We start from the raw sequence: 17984 nt of genomic DNA, 5'->3' as shown, positions 1-17984 counted from the left end.
TTTCTTTGAGGATACTAAACTCGGATCCCTCTAGGCTAGGTAACAGAGAATTCTGGCTAATTTGGACGTTGGTACATGCCCGCTAGCTACCTTTGCCTCCACCACATTGTACTTAGGGAAAATTTTGCCTTACCTGCGTTAGTTCTGGAAAAGCAGCATACCCGTCTCTTATTTGTTACCTGCCTGTGTCTGCATGTCCTGTAGCTCTCACGGATTACCTCAAATTGCACGGAGCTTCCCCAGGTTTTTCTCCATTTGTTGAGGTCTGGTCCTCTTTGCCCCTTAATGCTCTTTCCAAGCATCTCTTTCAGCCTTTCCTTTTGGCATTCTCTGAACACAGCTGAAACCTCGGGTTGCTGCCTCAAACTCCTCCAAGGCTGTTGCTGTAATTCCTTTGTGTCCATCGGTGTACGTTCCCAACCCTGCAACAATGGAATAGACAGTCTTTGTTTCATTTTCTTTTGTCTGGTTGTTTCTTTTCATTATGACCTTTTCTTTCTTTGGTCTTTCCTTCAATCCTACCACTTTTGATAGTTTGAATCCTCCTCTTAGTTTTGTTGTTTCTTTGCTTTTTTCAGACATCAGCACCCCACCCCATTTTCCTTGTGCACTGCCTCCCTCACAGAATCCTACAATGGCTGGGGTTGGAAGAGACCTTGAAGACCATCCAGCTCGAGCCCACCTGCACTGGTGCCCCAGGACCCTGTTGGGAGCCGCACGTCTGGGCTGGGGCCAGCTCTGCCTTGGGGCTGACTGAGGCTGTGCCTGTCAGCCCTGCAGTGGGACATGGCGGTTGCCTAGCACCACTCTGGGTCACAATATGCACTGCCCCTGACAGCACAGGGCTGCCATGTGGTCACGGTCCCTGTCCTTGGCTTCCCAAGGAGCTGGGTCCCCATGCTTGGTCCTGAGCAAGGTGGTGCATGTGCGAGTCCATGAGCCCCCAAGTGCCACAGTGCGGACTTCTCACTCTTTCCCCTGGAGATGAACACTCTCTTTTGGTTCCACCATACCTGTGCCCCTGAGAAGTTCCATACCCACGACGTCCATGGCCCAGCTCTCTCAAGCTCACCGCTGGGCTGTCCTGCCCCAGGGGGTCCTGCCAGGTGCCTGGAGCACACTGGAAAAGTTTGGCCTACATGCCTTAGTTCTGAACAAAAGCAGCATACCCAGGCTGTGCCAAACCCTCTTTGCGCATCAGAACAGAATCCTGAAGTCTGCCGTGCCCAAAGTGAAACCTTTTTCTTCATTCCTTGTAAAATAAACATTAAAGTTAACTCTTAATAAGATAATGAGATTAAGGAAGTACATGCTAAACATAGAAGACTATAATACTCAACTTTTTGCCCAAATTACGCTCATTGTCATCCCAGGCTGGGACAGATAAGCTAGGATATAAAAGTGTTAGGAGGTAGTGGTAAAAAAATTAATGATAGCAAAACCCTAGAGTGAGGAAAAAAGGGAGAGCTGGGGGGTTGGGGGGGAGAAGAAAAATTGAAAACCTACAAGAGGCAGGCAATGTTCTGTGCTCCTTCTCCACCAAGACAGGGACACCTCCTTGGTAAGCTCTGCACCTTCACCTTCACTTTGGTGAGGAATACCTGCGATAGCATTTATACGTTAAATAAACATATTAACTTCCTTGTGGGTTAGTGGCATAGATTCATTTTAGCTGCCTATCGGGTCAGTGGAATAGACCCACAGGAAAGAGGACAATCCCTTGTCATGAAGACGTCAGGGTTCTCCCATTTGGCTGCATCTGTTCAAAAACCAGCATGCATACAAGCAATGCAGGAGAAGGATCTCTTCCGGAGATCCCCAAGGCTAGCCCTGATTGATCTGGCAAGGTTAACTCCCCCTTATCTGTAGCCTCCCAGACAGCATAAAGACACACGTAGCTAGTCTCCAAGACCACATACAAACTGCCTGTGCTATGGATGCCACACAGCTGCCCTGGATGCCACACAGCTGGCAGATCTGGTTTGCCAAAACCTTGTGGCTACCTCCACATACAGATTTACTTTGGGATCCTGCCCTCAGATCGCTTCAGGGGAGGTACCTGAAAACTTTGCCCAATTAGGGACCGAGGTACCTGCCTGGGTACCTTCACTTCCCTTCGCTCATCTTGTTTTCCAAAACTTCTGGGCTAGCTCCAAAACACAACTGCTTGTCAATACCAGCTGAAGACCCCTCCACGTTACGTCTCTCTCAACTTTGGCCCTACTTTGGACGTAGCTGCATGCCTGCTAGCTACCTTTGCTTCCTCCACAAAAGCTTCTCAAAATGTATGGGATTCTGCCTGAGATACATTTAGCTCTGGGTACCAGCTGCAAAGCCCTTCAGGGTAGGGACACCACAAGTTTGGCCAAGTTTATGCATAACTGTATGCCTGGTAGCTACCCTTCCCTCCTCACCTCGGCATGCTTCTAGAAAAAAGATTTGGCTTCCTCCAAGAGAGATTTTTTCTTTGGGGATCCTAAACTCGGATTCCCCTGGGCTAGGTAACAGAGAATTTGGGCTACTTTGGAGGTTGGTACATGGCCGGTAGAATACTTTGCCTCCGCCAGATTGTACTTAGGAAAACGTTTCGCCTCCCTGCGTTAGTTCTGGACAAAAGCAGCGTACCCGTCTGGGGTAGCAACCGGAATTTTGGCCAAATTGGGAATTATGTGCGTGCCCAGTAGCTACCCGTTCCTCCTCCCAGGCATACTTTCTGAAATGTTTTGGCCTCTTCCAGAGAGAGAGGGACTGGTGGATTCGGTCCGCAGAACCCTTCAGGATAGGTACCCGAGAACTTGGGCCAATTTTTGACGGAGGGGCATGCCAAGAGGCTTCTCTTGCCTCTGGCTGATCTGCTTTGCCAAAACCTTGTGGCTACCTCCACATACAGATTTACTTTGGGATCCTGCCCTCAGATCGCTTCAGGCTAGGTACCTGACAACTTTGCCCAATTTCCGATGGAGGTACCTGCCTGGGTACCTTCACTACCCTTCGCTCATCTTCTTTTCCAAAACTTTTGGGCTAGCTCCAAATACACAACTGCTTGTCAATACCAGCTGAAGACCCCTCCACGTTACGTCTCTCTCAACTTTGGCCCTACTTTGGACGTAGCTGCATGCCTGCTAGCTACCTTTGCTTCCTCCACAAAAGCCTCTCAATATGTATGGGATTCTGCCTGAGATACATTTAGCTCTGGGTACCAGCTGCAAAGCCCTTCAGGGTAGGGACACCACAAGTTCGGTCAAGTTTACAGGGAAGTGTATGCCTGGTAGCTACCCTTGCCTTCTCACCTTGGCATGCTTCTAGAAAAAAGATTTGGCTTCCTCCAACAGAGATTTTTTCTTTGGGGATCCTAAACTCGGATACCTCTGGGCTAGGTAACAGAGAATTTGGGCTAATTTGGAGGTTGGTACATGCCCCGTAGCATACTTTGCCTCCGCCAGATTGTACTTTTGAAAACGTTTCGCCTCCCTGCGGCAGTTCTGGACAAAAGCAGCGTACCCGTCTGGGGTAGCTACCGGAATTTTGGCCAAATTTGGAATTATGCGCATGCCCCGTAGCTACCCGTTCCTCCTCCCAGGCATACTTTCTGAAATGTTTTGGCCTCTTCCAGAGAGAGAGGGACTTGTGGATTCGGTCCGCAGAACCCTTCAGGATAGGTACCCGAGAACTTGGGCCAATTTTTGACGGAGGGGCATGCCAAGAGGCTTCTCTTGCCTCTGGCTGATCTGGTTTGCCAAAACCTTGTGGCTACCTCCACATGCAGATTTCCTTTGGGATCCTGCCCTCAGATCGCTTCAGGCTAGGTACCTGACAACTTTCCCAATTTCCGACGGAGGTACCTCCCTGGGTACCTTCACTTCCCTTCGCTCATCTTGTTTTCCAAAACTTTTGGGCTAGCTCCAAATACACAACTGCTTGTCAATACCAGCTGAAGACCCCTCCACGTTACGTCTCTCTCAACTTTGGCCCTACTTTGGACGTAGCTGCATGCCTGCTAGCAACGATCGCTTCCTCCACAAAAGCCTCTCAAAATGTATGGGATTCTGCCTGAGATACATTTAGCTCTGGGTACAAGCTGCAAAGACCTTCAGGGTAGGGACACCACAAGTTTGGCCAAGTTTATGCATAACTGTATGCCTGGTAGCTACCCTTCCCTCCTCACCTCGGCATGCTTCTAGAAAAAAGATTTGGCTTCCTACAAGAGAGATTTTTTCTTTGGGGATCCTAAACTCGGATTCCCCTGGGCTAGGTAACAGAGAATTTGGGCGACTTTGGAGGTTGGTACATGGCCGGTAGAATACTTTGCCTCCGCCAGATTGTACTTTTGAAAAAGTTTTGCCTCCCTGCGGCAGTTCTGGACAAAAGCAGCGTACCCGTCTGGGGTAGCTACCGGAATTTTGGCCAACTTGGGAATTATCTGCATGCCCAGTAGCTACCCGTTCCGCCACCCAGGCATACTTTCTGAAATGTTTTGGCCTCTTCCAGAGAGAGAGGGACTTGTGGATTCGGTCCGCAGAACCCTTCAGGCTAGGTACCTGAGAACTTGGGCCAATTTTCGACGGAGGTGCATGCCAAGAGGCTTCTCTTGCCTCTGGCTGATCTGGTTTGCCAAAACCTTGTGGCTATCTCCACATGCAGATTTACTTTGGGATCCTGCCCTCAGATCGCTTCAGGCTAGGTAACTGACAACTTTGCCCAATTTCCGACGGAGGTACCTGCCTGGGTACCTTCACTTCCCTTCCCTCATCTTGTTTTCCAAAACTTCTGGGCTAGCTCCAAATACACAACTGCTTGTCAATACCAGCTGAAGACCCCTCCACGTTACGTCTCTCTCAACTTTGGCCCTACTTTGGACGTAGCTGCATGCCTGCTAGCAACGATCGCTTCCTCCACAAAAGCCTCTCAAAATGTATGGGATTCTGCCTGAGATACATTTAGCTCTGGGTACCAGCTGCAAAGCCCTTCAGGGCAGGGACACCACAAGTTTGGCCAAGTTTATGCATAACTGTATGCCAGGTAGCTACCCTTGCCTTCTCACCTTGGCATGCTTCTAGAAAAAAGATTTGGCTTCCTCCAACAGAGATTTTTTTCTTTGGGGATCCTAAACTCGGATTCCCCTGGGTTAGGTAAGAGAATTTTGGCTATTTTGGACGTTGGTACATGCCCGGTAGCATACTTTGCCTCCGCCACATTGTACTTAGGGAAAATTTTGCCTTACCTGCGTTAGTTCTGGAAAAGCAGCTTACCTGTCTGGTATTTGTTACCTGCCTGTGTCTGCATGTCCTGTAGCTCTCACGGATTACCTCAAATTGCACGGAGCTTCCCCAGGTTTTTCTCCATTTGTTGAGGTCTGGTCCTGTTTGACCCTTAAGGCTCTTTCCTAGCATCTCTTTGAGCCTTTCCTTTTGGCATTCTCTGAACGCTGCTGAAACCTCGGGTTGCTGCCTCAAACTCCTCCAAGGCTGTTGCTGTAATTTGTTTGTGTCCATCGGTGTACGTTCCCAACCCTGCAACAATGGAATAGATAGTTTTTGTTTGATTTTGTTTTGTCTAGTTGTTTCTTTTCATTATGACCTTTCCTTTCTTTGGTCTTTCCTTCAATCCTACCACTTTTGATAGTTTGAATCCTCCTCTTAGTTTTGTTGTTTCTTTGCTTTTTTCAGACATCAGCACGCCACCCCATTTTCCCTGTGCACTGCCTCCCTCATAGAATCCTACAATGCCTGGGGTTGGAAGGGACCTTAAAGACCATCCAGCTCGAGCCCACCTGCACTGGTGCCCCAGGACCCTGTTGGGAGCCGCACGTCTGGGCTGGGGCCAGCTCTGCCTTGGGGCTGACTGAGGCTGTGCCTGTCAGCCCTGCAGTGGGACATGGCGGTTGCCTAGCACCACTCTGGGTCACAATATGCACTGCCCCTGACAGCACAGGGCTGCCATGTGGTCACGGTCCCTGTCCTTGGCTTCCCAAGGAGCTGGGTCCCCATGCTTGGTCCTGAGCGAGGTGCTGGATGTGCGAGTCCAGGAGTCCCCAAGTGCCACAGGGTGGACTTCTCTCTCTTTCCCCTGGAGATGAACACTCTCTTTTGGTTCCACCATACCTGTGCCCCTGAGAAGCTCCACAGCCAGGACGTCCATGGCCCAGCTCTCTCAAGCTCACGGCTGGGCTGTCCTGCCCCAGGGGGTCCTGCCAGGTGCCTGGAGCACACTGGAAAAGTTGGGCCTACATGCCTTAGTTCTGAACAAAAGCAGCATACCCAGGCTGTGCCAAACCCTCTTTGCGCATCAGAACAGAATCCTGAAGTCTGCCGTGCCCAAAGTGAAACCTTTTTCTTCATTCCTTATAAAATAAACATTAAAGTTAACTCTTAAGGAGATAATGAGATTAAGGAAGTACATGCTAAACATAGAAGACTATAATACTCAACTTTTTGCCCAAAATATGCTCATTGTCATCCCAGGGTGGGACAGATAAGCTTAGGATATAAAAGTGTTAGGAGGTAGTGGTAAAAAAGTTAATGACAGCAAAACCCTAGAGTGAGGAAAAAAGGGAGAGCTGGGGGGTTGGGGGGGAGAAGAAAAATTGAAAACCTACAAGAGGCAGGCGATGTTCTGTGCTCCTTCTCCACCAAGACAGGGACACCTCCTTGGTAAGCTCTGCACCTTCACCTTCACTTTGGTGAGGAATACCTGCGATAGCATTTATACGTTAAATAAACATATTAACTGCCTAGTGGGTTAGGGGCATAGATTCATTTTAGCTGCCTATCGGGTCAGTGGAATAGACCCACAGGAAAGAGGACAATCCCTTGTCATGAAGACCTCAGGGTTCTCCCATTTGGCTGCATCTGTTCAAAAACCAGCATGCATACAAGCAATGCAGGAGAAGGATCTCTTCTGGAGATCCCCAAGGCTAGCCCTGATTGATCTGGCAAGGTTAACTCCCCCTTATCTGTAGCCTCCCAGACAGCATAAAGACACACGTAGCTAGTCTCCAAGACCACATACAAACTGCCTGTGCTATCAATACTGCCCTGGATGCCACACAGCTGGCAGATCTGGTTTGCCAAAACCTTGTGGCTACCTCCACATACAGATTTACTTTGGGATCCTGCCCTCAGATCGCTTCAGGCTAGGTACCTGACAACTTTGCCCAATTTGGGATCGAGGTACCTGCCTGGGTAACTTCACTAACCTTTGCTCATCTTGTTTTCCAAAACTTCTGGGCTAGCTCCAAAACACAACTGCTTGTCAATACCAGCTGAAGACCCCTCCACGTTACGTCTCTCTCAACTTTGGCCCTACTTTGGACGTAGCTGCATGCCTGCTAGCTACCTCTGCTTCCTCCACAAAAGCTTCTCAAAATGTTTGGGATTATTCCTGGGAGAGATTTACCTCTGGGTACCAGTTGGAAAGCCCTTCAGGGTAGGGACACCACAAGTTTGGCCAAGTTTACAAGGAAGTGTATGCCTGGTGGCTACCCTTGCCTTCTCACCTCTGCATGCTTCTGCAAAAGATTTGGCTTCCTCCAACAGAGATTTTTTCTTTGGGGATCCTAAACTCGGATTCCTCTGGGCTAGGTAACAGGGAATTTGGGCTACTTTGGAGGTTGGAACATGCCTGCTAGCTACCTTTGCCTCCGCCAGATTGTACTTTTGAAAAAGTTTTGCCTACCTACAGCAGTTCTGGACAAAAGCAGCATACCCGTCTGGGGTAGCTACCTGAATTTTGGCCAAATTGGGAATTATGCGCATGCCCAGTAGCTACCCGTTCCTCCTCCCAGGTATACTTTCTGAAATGTTTTGGGCCTCTTCCGGAGAGAGAGGGACTTGTGGATTTGGTCCGCAGAACCCTTCAGGATATGTAGCTGAGAACTTGGGACAATTTTCGACGGAGGTGCATGCCAAGAGGCTTCTCTTGCCTCTGCCTGATCTGGTTTGCCAAAACCTTGTGGCTACCTCCACATGCAGATTTACTTTGGGATCCTGCCCTCAGATCGCTTCAGGCTAGGTACCTGACAACTTTGCCCAATTTCCGATGGAGGTACCTGCCTGGGTACCTTCACTTCCCTTCGCTCATCTTATTTTCCAAAACTTCTGGGCTAGCTCCAAATACACAACTGCTTGTCAATACCAGCTGAAGACCCCTCCACGTTACGTCTCTCTCAACTTTGGCCCTACTTTGGACGTAGCTGCATGCCTGCTAGCAATCACCGCTTCCTCCACAAAAGTTTCTTAAAATGTATGGGATTCTGCATGAGACACTTTTAGCTCTGGGGACCAGCTGCAAAGCCCTTCAGGGCAGGGGCACCACAAGTTTGGCCAAGTTTATGCATAACTGTATGCCTGGTAGCCACCCTTGCCTTCTCACCTCGGCATGCTTCTAGAAAAAAGATTTGGCTTCCTCCAACAGAGATTTTTTCTTTGGGGATCCTAAACTCGGATACCTCTGGGCTAGGTAACAGAATTTTGGCCATTTTTGACGTTGATACATGCCCGGTACAATACTTTGGCTCCGCCAGATTGTACTTTTGAAAAGGTTTTGCCTACCCCGGGCAGTTCTGGACAAAAGCAGCGTACCTGTCTGGGGTAGCTACCTGAATTTTGGCCAAATTGGGAATTATGCACATGCCCAGTAGCTACCCGTTCCTCCTCCCAGGCATACTTTCTGAAATGTTTTGGGCCTCTTCCAGAGAGAGAGGGACTTGTGGATTCGGTCCACAGAAATCTTCAGGCTAGGTACCTGATTACTTGGGGCAATTTTCGACAGAGGTGCATACCAAGAGGCTTCTCTTGCCTCTGCCTGATCTGGTTTGGCAAAACCTTGTGGCTACCTCCACATACAGATTTACTTTGGGATCCTGCCCTCAGATCGCTTCAGGCTAGGTACCTGACAACTTTGCCCAATTTCCGACGGAGGTACCTGCCTGGATACCTTCACTTCCCTTCCCTCATCTTGTTTTCCAAAACTTCTGGGCTAGCTCCAAATACACAACTGCTTGTCAATACCAGCTGAAGACCCCTCCACGTTACGTCTCTCTCAGCTTTGGCCCTACTTTGGACGTAGCTACATGCCTGCTAGCTACCTTTGCTTCCTCCACAAAAGCTTCTCAAAATGTATGGGATTCGGCCTGAGATACATTTAGCTCTGGGTACCAGCTGCAAAGGCATTCATGGTAGGGACACCACAAGTTTGGCCAAGTTTATGCATAACTGTATGCCTGGTAGCTACCCTTGCCTTCTCACCTTGGCATGCTTCTAGAAAAAAGATTTGGCTTCCTCCAACAGAGATTTTTTTTTTGGGGATCCTAAACTCGGATTCCCCTGGGCTAGGTAATAGAGAATTTGGGCTAATTTCGAGGTTGGTACATGCCCCGTAGCATACCTTTGCCTCCGCCAGATTGTACTTTTGAAAACGTTTCGCCTACCTGCAGCAGTTCTGGACAAAAGCAGTGTACCCGTCTGGGGTAGCTACCGGAATTTTGGCCAAACTGGGAATTATGCGCATGCCCAGTAGCTACCCGTTCCTCCTCCCAGGCATACTTTCTGAAATGTTTTGGCCTCTTCCAGAGAGAGAGGGACTTGTGGATTCGGTCCGCAGAACCCTTCAGGATAGGTACCTGAGAACTTGGGCCAATTTTCGACGGAGGTGCATGCCAAGAGGCTTCTCTTGCCTCCCGTTTATCTTGGTTGCCAAAACTTTGTGGCTACCTCCACATACAGATTTACTTTGGGATCTTGCCCTCAGATCGCTTCAGGGGAGGTACCTGACAACTTTGCCCAATTTGGGACGGAGGTACCTGCCTGGGTACCTTCACTTCCCTTCCCTCATCTTGTTTTCCAAAACTTCTGGGCTAGCTCCAAATACACAACTGCTTCTCAATACCAGCTGAAGACCCCTCCACATTACGTCTCTCTCAACTTTGGCCCTACTTTGGACGTAGCTGCATGCCTGCTAGCTACCTTTGCTTCCTCCACAAAAGCTTCTCAAAAAGTATGGGATTCTGCCTGAGACACATTTAGCTCTGGGAACCAGCTGCAAAGCCCTTCAGGGTACGGACACCACAAGTTTGGCCACGTTTATGCATAACTGTATGCCTGGTAGCTACCCTTGCCTTCTCACCTTGGCATGCTTCTGCAAAAATTTGGCTTCCTCCAACAGAGATTTTTTTTTGGGGGATCCTAAACTCGGATTCCCCTGGGCTAGGTAATAGAGAATTTGGGCTAATTTGGAGGTTGGTACATGCCCGCTAGCTACCTTTGCCTCCACAACATTGTACTTTTGAATAAGTTTTGCCTCCCTGCAGCAGTTCTGGACAAAAGCAGCGTACCCGTCTCGGGTAGCTACCTGAAGTTTGGCCAAATTGGGAATTATGCACATGCCCAGTAGCTACCCGTTCCTCCTCCCAGGCATACTTCGTAAAATGTTTTGGCCTCTTCCAGAGAGAGAGGGACTGGTGGATTCGTTCCGCAGAACCCTTCAGGCTAGGTACCAGAGAACTTGGGCCAAATTTGGAGGGAGGTGCATGCCAAGAGGCTTCTCTTGCCTCTGGCTGATCTGGTTTGCCAAAACCTTGTGCCTACCTCCACATACAGATTTACTTTGGGATCCTGCCCTCAGATCGCTTCCGGTTAGGTTTCCTGACAACTTTGCCCAATTTGAGATGGAGGTACCTGCCTGGGTACCTTCACTTCCCTTCGCTCATCTTCTTTTCCAAAACTTTGGGGCTAGCTCCAAATACACAACTGCTTGTCAATACCAGCTGAAGACCCCTCCGTATTAAGTCCCTCACAATTTTGCCTCTACTTTGGAGGTAGCTGCATGCCTGCTACCTACCTTTGCTTCTTCCACAAAAACTTCTCAAAATGTATGGGATTCTGCCTGAGAAACATTTAGCTCTGGGTACCAGCTGCAAAGCCCTTCAGGGTGGGGACACCACACGTTTGGCCAGCATTCTGCAGAAGTGTATGCCTGGTAGCTACCCTTGCCTTCTCACCTCGGCATGCTTCTGCAAAAGATTTGGCTTCCTCCAACAGAGATTTTTTCTTTGGGGATCCTAAACTCGGATTCCTCTGGGCTAGGTAACAGAGAATTTGGGCTACTTTGGACGTTGGTACATGCCCGCTAGCTACCTTTGCCTCCGCCACATTGTACTTTTCAAACCATTTTGCCTCTCTGCGGCAGTTCTGGACAAAAGCAGCGTACCCGTCTGGGGTAGCTACCTGAAGTTTGGCCAAATTGGGAATTATGCGCATGCCCAGTAGCTACCCATTCCTCCTCCCAGGCATACTTTCTGAAATGTTTTGGCCTCTCCCAGAGAGAGAGGGACTTGTGGATTCGGTCCGCAGAACCCTTCAGGCTAGGTACCTGAGGACTTGGGCCAAATTTGGAGGGAGGTGCATGCCAAGAGGCTTCTCTTGCCTCTGGATGATCTGGTTTGCCAAAACCTTGTGCCTACCTCCACATACAGATTTCCTTTGGGATCCTCTCCTCAGATCGCTTCAGGGGAGGTACCTGACACCTTTGCCCAATTTGAGAAGGAGGTACCTGCCTGGGTACCTTCACTTCCCTTCGCTCATCTTCTTTTCCAAAACTTTGGGGCTAGCTCCAAATACACAACTGCTTCTCAATACCAGCTGAAGACCCCTCCACGTTACATCTCTCTCAACTTTGGCCCTACTTTGGACATAGCTCCATACCTGCTAGCTACCTTTGCTTCCTCCACAAAAGCTGCTCAAGATGTTTGGGATTCTGCCTGAGACACATTTAGCTCTGGGTACCAGCTGCAAAGCCCTTCAGGGTACGGACACCACAGGTTTGGCCAAGTTTAGAGGGAAGTGTATGCCTGGTAGCTTCCCTTGCCTTCTCACCTTGGCATGCTTCTAGAAAAAAGATTTGGCTTCCTCCAACAGAGATTTTTTCTTTGAGGATACTAAACTCGGATCCCTCTAGGCTAGGTAACAGAGAATTCTGGCTAATTTGGACGTTGGTACATGCCCGCTAGCTACCTTTGCCTCCACCACATTGTACTTAGGGAAAATTTTGCCTTACCTGCGTTAGTTCTGGAAAAGCAGCATACCCGTCTCTTATTTGTTACCTGCCTGTGTCTGCATGTCCTGTAGCTCTCACGGATTACCTCAAATTGCACGGAGCTTCCCCAGGTTTTTCTCCATTTGTTGAGGTCTGGTCCTCTTTGCCCCTTAATGCTCTTTCCAAGCATCTCTTTCAGCCTTTCCTTTTGGCATTCTCTGAACACAGCTGAAACCTCGGGTTGCTGCCTCAAACTCCTCCAAGGCTGTTGCTGTAATTTGTTTGTGTCCATCGGTGTACGTTCCCAACCCTGCAACAATGGAATAGACAGTCTTTGTTTCATTTTCTTTTGTCTGGTTGTTTCTTTTCATTATGACCTTTTCTTTCTTTGGTCTTTCCTTCAATCCTACCACTTTTGATAGTTTGAATCCTCCTCTTAGTTTTGTTGTTTCTTTGCTTTTTTCAGACATCAGCACCCCACCCCATTTTCCTTGTGCACTGCCTCCCTCACAGAATCCTACAATGGCTGGGGTTGGAAGAGACCTTGAAGACCATCCAGCTCGAGCCCACCTGCACTGGTGCCCCAGGACCCTGTTGGGAGCCGCACGTCTGGGCTGGGGCCAGCTCTGCCTTGGGGCTGACTGAGGCTGTGCCTGTCAGCCCTGCAGTGGGACATGGCGGTTGCCTAGCACCACTCTGGGTCACAATATGCACTGCCCCTGACAGCACAGGGCTGCCATGTGGTCACGGTCCCTGTCCTTGGCTTCCCAAGGAGCTGGGTCCCCATGCTTGGTCCTGAGCAAGGTGGTGCATGTGCGAGTCCATGAGCCCCCAAGTGCCACAGTGCGGACTTCTCACTCTTTCCCCTGGAGATGAACACTCTCTTTTGGTTCCACCATACCTGTGCCCCTGAGAAGTTCCATACCCACGACGTCCATGGCCCAGCTCTCTCAAGCTCACCGCTGGGCTGTCCTGCCCCAGGGGGTCCTGCCAGGTGCCTGGAGCACACTGGAAAAGTTTGGCCTACATGCCTTAGTTCTGAACAAAAGCAGCATACCCAGGCTGTGCCAAACCCTCTTTGCGCATCAGAACAGAATCCTGAAGTCTGCCGTGCCCAAAGTGAAACCTTTTTCTTCATTCCTTGTAAAATAAACATTAAAGTTAACTCTTAATAAGATAATGAGATTAAGGAAGTACATGCTAAACATAGAAGACTATAATACTCAACTTTTTGCCCAAATTACGCTCATTGTCATCCCAGGCTGGGACAGATAAGCTAGGATATAAAAGTGTTAGGAGGTAGTGGTAAAAAAATTAATGATAGCAAAACCCTAGAGTGAGGAAAAAAGGGAGAGCTGGGGGGTTGGGGGGGAGAAGAAAAATTGAAAACCTACAAGAGGCAGGCAATGTTCTGTGCTCCTTCTCCACCAAGACAGGGACACCTCCTTGGTAAGCTCTGCACCTTCACCTTCACTTTGGTGAGGAATACCTGCGATAGCATTTATACGTTAAATAAACATATTAACTTCCTTGTGGGTTAGTGGCATAGATTCATTTTAGCTGCCTATCGGGTCAGTGGAATAGACCCACAGGAAAGAGGACAATCCCTTGTCATGAAGACCTCAGGGTTCTCCCATTTGGCTGCATCTGTTCAAAAACCAGCATGCATACAAGCAATGCAGGAGAAGGATCTCTTCCGGAGATCCCCAAGGCTAGCCCTGATTGATCTGGCAAGGTTAACTCCCCCTTATCTGTAGCCTCCCAGACAGCATAAAGACACACGTAGCTAGTCTCCAAGACCACATACAAACTGCCTGTGCTATGGATGCCACACAGCTGCCCTGGATGCCACACAGCTGGCAGATCTGGTTTGCCAAAACCTTGTGGCTACCTCCACATACAGATTTACTTTGGGATCCTGCCCTCAGATCGCTTCAGGGGAGGTACCTGAAAACTTTGCCCAATTAGGGACCGAGGTACCTGCCTGGGTACCTTCACTTCCCTTCGCTCATCTTGTTTTCCAAAACTTCTGGGCTAGCTCCAAAACACAACTGCTTGTCAATACCAGCTGAAGACCCCTCCACGTTACGTCTCTCTCAACTTTGGCCCTACTTTGGACGTAGCTGCATGCCTGCTAGCTACCTTTGCTTCCTCCACAAAAGCTTCTCAAAATGTATGGGATTCTGCCTGAGATACATTTAGCTCTGGGTACCAGCTGCAAAGCCCTTCAGGGTAGGGACACCACAAGTTTGGCCAAGTTTATGCATAACTGTATGCCTGGTAGCTACCCTTCCATCCTCACCTCGGCATGCTTCTAGAAAAAAGATTTGGCTTCCTCCAAGAGAGATTTTTTCTTTGGGGATCCTAAACTCGGATTCCCCTGGGCTAGGTAACAGAGAATTTGGGCGACTTTGGAGGTTGGTACATGGCCGGTAGAATACTTTGCCTCCGCCAGATTGTACTTAGGAAAACGTTTCGCCTCCCTGCGTTAGTTCTGGACAAAAGCAGCGTACCCGTCTGGGGTAGCAACCGGAATTTTGGCCAAATTGGGAATTATGTGCGTGCCCAGTAGCTACCCGTTCCTCCTCCCAGGCATACTTTCTGAAATGTTTTGGCCTCTTCCAGAGAGAGAGGGACTGGTGGATTCGGTCCGCAGAACCCTTCAGGATAGGTACCCGAGAACTTGGGCCAATTTTTGACGGAGGGGCATGCCAAGAGGCTTCTCTTGCCTCTGGCTGATCTGCTTTGCCAAAACCTTGTGGCTACCTCCACATACAGATTTACTTTGGGATCCTGCCCTCAGATCGCTTCAGGCTAGGTACCTGACAACTTTGCCCAATTTCCGATGGAGGTACCTGCCTGGGTACCTTCACTACCCTTCGCTCATCTTCTTTTCCAAAACTTTTGGGCTAGCTCCAAATACACAACTGCTTGTCAATACCAGCTGAAGACCCCTCCACGTTACGTCTCTCTCAACTTTGGCCCTACTTTGGACGTAGCTGCATGCCTGCTAGCTACCTTTGCTTCCTCCACAAAAGCCTCTCAATATGTATGGGATTCTGCCTGAGATACATTTAGCTCTGGGTACCAGCTGCAAAGCCCTTCAGGGTAGGGACACCACAAGTTCGGTCAAGTTTACAGGGAAGTGTATGCCTGGTAGCTACCCTTGCCTTCTCACCTTGGCATGCTTCTAGAAAAAAGATTTGGCTTCCTCCAACAGAGATTTTTTCTTTGGGGATCCTAAACTCGGATACCTCTGGGCTAGGTAACAGAGAATTTGGGCTACTTTGGAGGTTGGTACATGCCCCGTAGCATACTTTGCCTCCGCCAGATTGTACTTCGGAAAACGTTTCGCCTCCCTGCGGCAGTTCTGGACAAAAGCAGCGTACCCGTCTGGGGTAGCTACCGGAATTTTGGCCAAATTGGGAATTATGCGCATGCCCCGTAGCTACCCGTTCCTCCTCCCAGGCATACTTTCTGAAATGTTTTGGCCTCTTCCAGAGAGAGAGGGACTTGTGGATTCGGTCCGCAGAACCCTTCAGGATAGGTACCCGAGAACTTGGGCCAATTTTTGACGGAGGGGCATGCCAAGAGGCTTCTCTTGCCTCTGGCTGATCTGGTTTGCCAAAACCTTGTGGCTACCTCCACATACAGATTTCCTTTGGGATCCTGCCCTCAGATCGCTTCAGGCTAGGTACCTGACAACTTTCCCAATTTCCGACGGGGGTACCTCCCTGGGTACCTTCACTTCCCTTCGCTCATCTTGTTTTCCAAAACTTTTGGGCTAGCTCCAAATACACAACTGCTTGTCAATACCAGCTGAAGACCCCTCCACGTTACGTCTCTCTCAACTTTGGCCCTACTTTGGACGTAGCTGCATGCCTGCTAGCAACGATCGCTTCCTCCACAAAAGCCTCTCAAAATGTATGGGATTCTGCCTGAGATACATTTAGCTCTGGGTACAAGCTGCAAAGACCTTCAGGGTAGGGACACCACAAGTTTGGCCAAGTTTATGCATAACTGTATGCCTGGTAGCTACCCTTCCCTCCTCACCTCGGCATGCTTCTAGAAAAAAGATTTGGCTTCCTACAAGAGAGATTTTTTCTTTGGGGATCCTAAACTCGGATTCCCCTGGGCTAGGTAACAGAGAATTTGGGCGACTTTGGAGGTTGGTACATGGCCGGTAGAATACTTTGCCTCCGCCAGATTGTACTTTTGAAAAAGTTTTGCCTCCCTGCGGCAGTTCTGGACAAAAGCAGCGTACCCGTCTGGGGTAGCTACCGGAATTTTGGCCAACTTGGGAATTATCTGCATGCCCAGTAGCTACCCGTTCCGCCACCCAGGCATACTTTCTGAAATGTTTTGGCCTCTTCCAGAGAGAGAGGGACTGGTGGATTCGGTCCGCAGAACCCTTCAGGCTAGGTACCTGAGAACTTGGGCCAATTTTCGACGGAGGTGCATGCCAAGAGGCTTCTCTTGCCTCTGGCTGATCTGGTTTGCCAAAACCTTGTGGCTATCTCCACATGCAGATTTACTTTGGGATCCTGCCCTCAGATCGCTTCAGGCTAGGTAACTGACAACTTTGCCCAATTTCCGACGGAGGTACCTGCCTGGGTACCTTCACTTCCCTTTGCTCATCTTGTTTTCCAAAACTTCTGGGCTAGCTCCAAATACACAACTGCTTGTCAATACCAGCTGAAGACCCCTCCACGTTACGTCTCTCTCAACTTTGGCCCTACTTTGGACGTAGCTGCATGCCTGCTAGCAACGATCGCTTCCTCCACAAAAGCCTCTCAAAATGTATGGGATTCTGCCTGAGATACATTTAGCTCTGGGTACCAGCTGCAAAGCCCTTCAGGGCAGGGACACCACAAGTTTGGCCAAGTTTATGCATAACTGTATGCCAGGTAGCTACCCTTGCCTTCTCACCTTGGCATGCTTCTAGAAAAAAGATTTGGCTTCCTCCAACAGAGATTTTTTCTTTGGGGATCCTAAACTTGGATTCCCCTGGGTTAGGTAAGAGAATTTTGGCTATTTTGGACGTTGGTACATGCCCGGTAGCATACTTTGCCTCCGCCACATTGTACTTAGGGAAAATTTTGCCTTACCTGCGTTAGTTCTGGAAAAGCAGCTTACCTGTCTGGTATTTGTTACCTGCCTGTGTCTGCATGTCCTGTAGCTCTCACGGATTACCTCAAATTGCATGGAGCTTCCCCAGGTTTTTCTCCATTTGTTGAGGTCTGGTCCTCTTTGCCCCTTAATGCTCTTTCCAAGCATCTCTTTCAGCCTTTCCTTTTGGCATTCTCTGAACACAGCTGAAACCTCGGGTTGCTGCCTCAAACTCCTCCAAGGCTGTTGCTCTAATTCCTTTGTGTCCATCGGTGTACGTTCCCAACCCTGCAACAATGGAATAGACAGTCTTTGTTTCATTTTCTTTTGTCTGGTTGTTTCTTTTCATTATGACCTTTTCTTTCTTTGGTCTTTCCTTCAATCCTACCACTTTTGATAGTTTGAATCCTCCTCTTAGTTTTGTTGTTTCTTTGCTTTTTTCAGACATCAGCACCCCACCCCATTTTCCTTGTGCACTGCCTCCCTCACAGAATCCTACAATGGCTGGGGTTGGAAGAGACCTTGAAGACCATCCAGCTCGAGCCCACCTGCACTGGTGCCCCAGGACCCTGTTGGGAGCCGCACGTCTGGGCTGGGGCCAGCTCTGCCTTGGGGCTGACTGAGGCTGTGCCTGTCAGCCCTGCAGTGGGACATGGCGGTTGCCTAGCACCACTCTGGGTCACAATATGCACTGCCCCTGACAGCACAGGGCTGCCATGTGGTCACGGTCCCTGTCCTTGGCTTCCCAAGGAGCTGGGTCCCCATGCTTGGTCCTGAGCAAGGTGGTGCATGTGCGAGTCCATGAGCCCCCAAGTGCCACAGTGCGGACTTCTCACTCTTTCCCC

At 49.4% G+C, this 17984-nt stretch overlaps 4 long non-coding RNA genes across 4 annotated transcripts in view; 1 reads left to right on the top strand and 3 right to left on the bottom strand.

Moving 5' to 3' along the window:
• LOC310882731 overlaps positions 1 to 17984 on the bottom strand; it is a 673777-nt gene that overhangs the window by 515242 nt on the left and 140551 nt on the right. The gene's annotated exons all lie outside the window — the stretch shown is intronic.
• Positions 1 to 17984, bottom strand: part of LOC310882625 — a 93271-nt gene that overhangs the window by 38882 nt on the left and 36405 nt on the right. The window contains exon 6 of the long non-coding RNA XR_014573058.1: positions 8256 to 10836. This is a non-coding gene — a long non-coding RNA (uncharacterized lncRNA). The remainder of the gene's footprint in view (positions 1 to 8255; positions 10837 to 17984) is intronic.
• LOC310882627 lies at positions 413 to 6802 on the bottom strand. The gene is made up of 4 exons (XR_014573060.1): positions 6596 to 6802; positions 5268 to 5510; positions 1507 to 1601; positions 413 to 1252 (listed from the first exon to the last, which is right to left on the bottom strand). It is a non-coding gene; the product is annotated as an uncharacterized lncRNA (long non-coding RNA).
• On the top strand, positions 2810 to 16581 carry LOC310882626. Its single transcript, XR_014573059.1, has 3 exons — positions 2810 to 2930; positions 4682 to 5129; positions 14420 to 16581. It is a non-coding gene; the product is annotated as an uncharacterized lncRNA (long non-coding RNA).

This window comes from Anser anser, assembly GCF_964211835.1.
Source record: "Anser anser genome assembly, chromosome: 16".
Classification (NCBI taxonomy): Eukaryota; Metazoa; Chordata; class Aves; order Anseriformes; family Anatidae; genus Anser; species Anser anser.
This window is presented reverse-complemented; position numbering and strand designations above follow the sequence as displayed.